Source organism: Saccoglossus kowalevskii, chromosome 10 (assembly GCF_978046115.1).
Source record: "Saccoglossus kowalevskii chromosome 10, keSacKowa6.1, whole genome shotgun sequence".
Lineage (NCBI taxonomy): Eukaryota > Metazoa > Hemichordata > Enteropneusta > Harrimaniidae > Saccoglossus > Saccoglossus kowalevskii.
Genome location: NC_140650.1, coordinates 21,735,729 through 21,743,038, shown reverse-complemented (window position 1 = coordinate 21,743,038; position 7,310 = coordinate 21,735,729). Strand labels below are relative to the sequence as shown.

Genomic DNA, 7,310 nt, shown 5'->3' with positions numbered 1-7,310 from the left:
AGCGAGACAATGTTTTTAAATTGCACATAATATCTACCCTCGTGAGCAGCATGTCTTGGTAATATGGAGGACGTAAACAATGCTGAGATGGCAACGGAAAAAATTACATAACGAAATTTTCTATTTATTATTTATTTTTATGTTCTGAATATGACAATAATACTATTCTGTACAATATCTTCTAAATTAGTTGTGCTTTCACATATGTGTATATATTAGTACGGCTCTTGATAAGAATTTCCGAAGCGTTTATAGTGGCTATCAGTTACCATGTTGAGTATAAATTATATATTGTAAAAATCGTATGGACTTATCTTATCTATAAGTACTGTAACAATATTTCTGTTGAGTCTTCTATTTAAATTATCAGGCATACTCCACATTTTCAATTATGCGCCGATTTAAGGTCGATGCTGTTCGAATTTCACGTAAAGAAACAATGCATTTTACAAGCGTTGTATACGTCGCTGTAGGTCCAATATTAAACATGAAGCGCGCGACGCCCGTTAAACATGAAATCAAATGATATATTGTCCGTGTTTTACAAGATTAACGACCTATACTTCTCCATCTTAGTCGCTCGACGTGTTGTACGTGTTACTATTGTCCCCGCTAAGGACGTCATTATTTGTTCTTGCGTTGGTTTGTTTGTCCCTCTGTTTATCTGCGACAGGGGTAACCCAGAAAGGTATGGACGAAGCAATTTCAGGACAAATCAATTGGATTTGAGAGAGATCTAGATATGTTTGCCATGAGGAGGTTGCACTGAAAACACGTACGTCAGGGTTTTGTCTGGATACTTAGCTGGATGCTGCTGTAATGGATGTTTGTACTCTAGTACATTTCACTAGGATTTTATTAATAATTCAACATTCATACGGATTTTACCTCCCAGTATTTTTTTAAAGAGATTTCCATTGCCAAATTGTTTGGGGACTGCTGGATTATGAAATTACTTTGATTTGTGTGGTTCGATTGAATATTTAATGCATTCGGCCCTTTAAACCACCACAGTTGGCATTATCTCAGATATTGTGTAATGCATCTTTTTCTATACTTCCAGCAAATAAGCCATTACTGTATTGTTCATATTAATATCACACTGTATCACGTGCGTGCGTGGAGCGAGTATTGTTTCATACCTGGCTGATATTCGTTAAAGACGAGAAGGTCTCGGCGACTGTTTCTTGTGCGAAATAAATATACAAAATCTTATAGTGTATGCCATACATGGAGACACATACGAGTAGTGAATTCTTGCCATCTTGACGATATAGCAGTTTTTTTTAGTTAATTGTGACTATAAGTTTAATAAAGATAAAATAATGATGCGATGTGTGAGTGCAATCTACTAGTATATTAAAAACACGAAAAATGATATTAAAAATGTGTTTTCTGAAAAATAGTAAAAACAGCCGATCGTATATCGCACGTTATATGGATGCCGCGAAAAACAAAATTACATACACACAAATATGTAATTTTATCAAATCGTGTTGCAACTAGCGCAATATATGCATCATTAATACAACACATTTCTAGCGTTTACAAAAACCCGACGATTTTGATCGGATATAGATTTAATAAACATTTTCACCAGTCAGGCGTTTTAGAAGAACATATCGATGTTTTCCGCATGCTCATATCCACCTGAAGTACGATACAGGTGTAATAAATCATTGGTTGGCAGATGTCTGCAAAAAAGTAAATATAAAAGTTCCGATCAGAATCAAGGACCTAGTATATATTAATTGACGATTATTTTCTACTAGACCTATAACTCCCACCCCAACCCGGAACTTAAAGTGCCTGTGAAATGGCTGCTATTTTCACGTCTAAAATTATCAATTGATACATTAATATTATTAATTTTTATGTTTCTAAGCATAAATTATTTTTTTGAAGTGAAAAAATGTGTTTTAAACTCAGTCTACAGCAACTTTATTTTTTGTATTTTAAAACGAGGCTCCTCATTAGCTATTCATTGCCATACAGAAATTCCCCTTGTGACGTCAGAAAGGGAAGTTGCTGGGCAGCTCGCATTGCCGATACGTGTAAATAAGGCCAATTTCTTGTGCAGTTTTCTCGTCTTTGACTAAATTGTCACTTATGTACTTTTTCGTCGAGGAAGAACGGGCCATAATGAACACTTGGATATCAAATTTGTTGCATGGGGTTGAGTTAGATGCGAGATATGTCCGTTCTGGTGTGGCTGGTCGCAGTGATGTCACCGTCCCCGGCGCACGTTTGTAAACTATCGCTGAACCTCGGCACTGGACAACTTTCGAGTCGGTAAGAAGTTCTAGTTTTTTTTTGTTCTAGTTGAGCTTACTACTCTTTATAAAATATCTGATCGATAATTTCAAAGAGGTATGTGTGAACTCTTTATTATGCTCGATAAACTTAGATCGCGAATTTCCTCAGAAATATTGCCTGCTTCGTTCAAACGTGCATTGGCATCCATATATTAGATTTTCGTTCATGGTCGAAGGCGTGAGTGTCTCGTCTCGTGTGGCCCGAATGTCATCGGCGTTTTACTTTATCACGTTTGATTTTTTTTTTTTGCACAAATGAAACTCTTATTTTTTTCCACCATCAACAATTTCTGATATGGTTGTTGGGATCGGCCGACGTCTCTGTGGGCTGCTCTACACACGTAAAATGCCCAATGTTTTGACCTGGCTTCCCTTCACACGAAGCGCGGGTGTGCATTACATCCGCAAGTTTCAAAATTTTAAACGTAAATTTGAAAAATGTTTGGTGAAATAAAATTGACATATTATTATGAAAAGAAAATGAAGAAAAAAAATTTAATTATTTTTTGAATAATCGTTTGAGAGGATTGGGTGGCAATTGTTTATACTTATGTACTAATTGTAAATGTGTTCAATATTTTTTTCATCCATAATTCAAACACATATATAACATAATAATAGTTGCCTTTATTATAGTAACAAAAGATGCATCATAAAATGAATGAATTTCGTATAAACAAATGCCAAATAAAGATTGTGACCTTATTTATTTTCTAAACCTCCACAGGTTAACGAGGGGATACTTGAAGTTCCTTGAAAAAGACTACAGTACTACCAGAGTGAGCAGTAACAGATTTATCAATATTTATGTCAGAGAATTATTTAGGACTTAAACTACCAAATCTTGGTTTTTCATGGATTCCAAAATCTGAAGATGTGTTTCCTTTTTTTCATTGTCACAGTGTCACTCAATTAAAACCATATACTATAGTAATAGTAATCCATGTACAAATTATATTTTATTCACATTATTTTCCTCACATACATGTACAGACAATCCAATGTTTACATTGTCATATTTCCTTGTTCATCACAAGTCTAAATAAAATATGTGAACTGTGTAACGTAGCCTGTTTTTTATTAGCATAATTGTTGCAGCATCTGGAAATGTATTTACACTGTTATGTGAATCTTGTAGTGTGGCAATGAACTGCCGAGACTTTGTCAGGGTGGGCATACTGGCTGTTGAGTGGCAGGGGTGCATCATCAAGTGTATGTAATACACAATCTCCTCCAACATACAAGTCTAGTGTATTGAAGAGTTCTTCTACGTAATCTGTAAATTATAATGAGAGCATTTTGATTCAACAATAGTAGATAGAAAACCATAAAGAATCATATCATACATGCTCTATTGAAGTACATTTCCAGTAGAAGCATCAAAATTAAAATAAAATAAAAAGAAAACATATTTTGACATTCTAGACGTTAAACTTTAGTGATCAATAAAATAGGGAAATAACTAAAAAAAACGACAAATCACAGTTACTAAATAAATGACCGCCGCGTGGAAATAGATTCAGTTGAAATGGGTGAACGCGTCGGGTCACGACGAGGACCAGTGCGTGACTGGTGGCGTTTAATTGGATAACAAAAATAATTCAGAGCAACACACATACAGACAAATTCAGAGTGGACTCGAGTTAGCGTGATTGTCATGCTTATTTACTTGGTGATAACGCATTGACAGCCAAAGCCCGGATTCTTATTCCATAAATGATTTCTAGACATCTCGACCCAAGACATCTCGACCCACCGCATCGACGCGACCCTGTCTCAATGTGGCGACGCGAACCTCTATCTAGTTCAACGTTGATCGACATCTTTTGATTCGAAACATCGTGTACTATCTACTAGTATTTCCAACGCGTGTGGTCGGCGCCTTTGATTGCGTTAATTTTGTTTTTTATTCGCGAAATCTATCACTGGCAGCGTTTGTTTTGTCATGTCTCATAACTGAAAGTCCAAGCTGACTTTGTTTTGGCTGTAGGTATGAAAAACGGGTCGGGATTTTTTGGGGTCGAGATGTCCAGTACCCCCATAAATTATTTCGCAGATCAAGCTAGAAGGAAAGTAACAGAGGTGTGAATTCAACACCAATCACCGAACAATTCAGAAACTTTTAGCCTGCGAAAATGAAAACAATTAGCAGTGTGTAAGGACTGCGTAATTTCCTGTTTGTCCGACGCGTCGTTTTTGTGTTACTATCAAAAATTATTGATACCTTTACATAACGCAAACTTAATTGTCTCTATAAAGCGATAATCAGGATGGCAAAACAAGTCAAATGATTTGAAACACTTACCCGACGTCTCTCTCTTCTGAAATCCGCCTCGGTGATCATGGGCTGGTTCGGAATCTATTTCTTTCAAAATTGTTGGTATTGCGCCAGGTTTAAGTTGTCGGCGCTTCTCTTTAAAACCTAGTTGTTTTTTCACGGCCGAAGACAGTTTTTCGAAAAAATAATCTGAGGTGAAGTGGACACTACATATGACGCTGTAAGGAGAAGGTCCACCCCAACCTTTTCTCGTTTTCACGGCTTTCGTTTACTGACGTCGCACCTTCGGATCGTTTGGAAAAGTGTGAATACTTACACTATGACTATACGTATTACTGCAACCGCCCACAACACAACGTTTAACCATCACAAACGTTTGTTCTGAAAACAACTTCTAAAAACTCTCTATCTCAAAAAAAAAAAAAAATGACAAAAAAAAGAAATGCCGACCGAAAAATGTATATCGTTTAAAAGTATGTTGAATCACGCAGTGTTATATAAGTACAGCTCAGGAGTATGGCTTCCTCTCATATTTTGGAAGTGGTGGCGCACTTTCGGCGAGAGTCGGAAATCCGGAAACAGTCGACCGTTTCAGGATAGGTGGGCGTGGCTACAGCACGAGATATATCTTAAATTTACTTGGATAGGAGTAACCATTTTGACAAAAAAAATCAATAACTGCCCACTTCAGTAGGACACGGATCTAAAATAGTTAACGTGAGAGTGGGCATTGCACAGGCACTTTAATGCATATATGAATATAACATAGGGCTGTCTAAATATCCACTACTTACATCAGTTTATACATGCATCCTTCACAATCTATAAAACCTAATCCCAGAGAGTATACCCGATGGAATACGAACTTCACTGTAATTTAATGGGTAGCAAAATGCCCCTGGAACAAGGTTACGCCCGTGATATAATTACCTCGACATACATTTCATATGACTGAGTACTTTTATTTCAGATATGTCGATTACAGAAAACGTTGTATGACACACGTGACAAGTGTCGATTACTGATGTCATTTTATTATACGTGGAAAGTAGTAAGTGAAGCATAGTATTTTGTCTGCGGTGTACATTTTTCACATACCTGTTGTGTTCCTTTTTAGTATATTGATTAATTCGAATAAAAGCGTGCAAAGGCGCTCAGGCTATTTATTAATCAATTAATATGTGAGCGAAATGATTTTGAAACAATCAATAAGGAGTATGTTTGACTCTCAATTACAGTGAATATAAATATAGATGGGTCACAATATGTGAAGAGTTTCTATTGAGTATTCATAAAGTGTTATAATATTCAGGGCATTGTGATCATAAACACCCATAAACATGTGAGCAAATAAACATTCCATTGGTGTCTTTTGGACAATGTTGATTCATAATGTATATTAATATTAATATGCATACTGATTATCATGTCTCGCCATGTACAAATAATTAGGTTTTATTTCGTAACAAATTATATAATTATCACCTGATGAGTGATATATGACTATAAAAATATATAATAAATGAGAACTAGATGTAATACAATAAATATAATGACATACAATCCTAAAAAGATACTCACTCTGTTTCAGGTGCACTTGTAGTTCATATTTGTCCCACTGGACTGGACATGAGTTAATTAGCATCCTGCAAATATCTTATGTCGTATAGATTGTCTAGAAGCGGTGTTATCCATTTTATAGTCGAATTGTTTTGATAAATACTTGGTTGAAAAAGAAATAAGTCTGTTATACCCTAGAATATATGTTGTCTATGATTATAATACTGTGAAAGATCTATGAATAGATGAATAGTAGTAGCGATCCTTACATATGGTCTGTGTGCGCATACGTGTGATTATAGTAACGAATTTAGGTCATGGACACGTGATATACAAATCAACTTATGTGATTCGATTATTTGTTTATTCATAAACCGAAGTGTCACACGATGATGACATGACGTCAAATAATATTAATAATATCACGATTTGGTATATGATAAATGAAGGGTGGCCATGATCTTATATCTGCAAAGGCATCAACCGTATAATGGTTACGAAAACCAGTTCAAAGGGAAGCGATACATTGCGATATAGCCCAAACCATAAATCATACTTCGCTATATTTGTACAAATAACAATAATTAATTAATTAAATACCTAATGTCAAGTATGATCAAATATTACTAGCTTTCAACTTCAATTATACATTATTTTAACATTCGTGGTAAGGATTTTGGAAACCTTTCCATTCTAAAAATATGACCAGAAATACGTAAGCAAACGATTTTATCATAGCAACCCTTTGAAAAGTGCTTTAACGCAAAACACAAACTGAATATTTACAAGTGCTTGTAACAGAGAGACATTTTAAAATGTATTCACACTGATAACATGGTAAAAAATTATCAACATTATCATTTTGGAAAAAAAAATATATCAAATGATTCGCTTCATGATCAAACATTTTGCACTACAGTAATATAACATACGATAAACAAATTACATAATCATGTAAGAATTTATTCCTAAATATAAACATTAATAAAGTAAGTTCGCATATAATTGTTGTAAAAGATATTATCAATCGCATGAAGACGTGTCATTGACTTATGTGCTTATGAATAAGTGTGTTTACTCAAATTCAATAAAGTTCTGTTCCAGCTACTGAAGAAGAATGGCTGTCCACCCCGGTTGCTCAGCATCACTGCCTTCTT

At 35.1% G+C, this 7,310-nt stretch overlaps 2 long non-coding RNA genes across 2 annotated transcripts; one reads left to right on the top strand and one right to left on the bottom strand.

The window, feature by feature from the left end:
* The first annotated feature begins 1,892 nt into the window (after window positions 1–1,892).
* LOC146737970 (uncharacterized) lies at window positions 1,893–3,379 on the top strand. The gene is made up of 2 exons (XR_014930720.1): window positions 1,893–2,292; window positions 3,043–3,379. It is a non-coding gene; the product is annotated as an uncharacterized LOC146737970 (long non-coding RNA).
* Window positions 3,256–5,100, bottom strand: LOC146737969 (uncharacterized). Its single transcript, XR_014930721.1, has 2 exons — window positions 4,621–5,100; window positions 3,256–3,591 (listed from the first exon to the last, which is right to left on the bottom strand). It is a non-coding gene; the product is annotated as an uncharacterized LOC146737969 (long non-coding RNA).
* Between the last annotated feature and the right edge of the window lie 2,210 nt (window positions 5,101–7,310).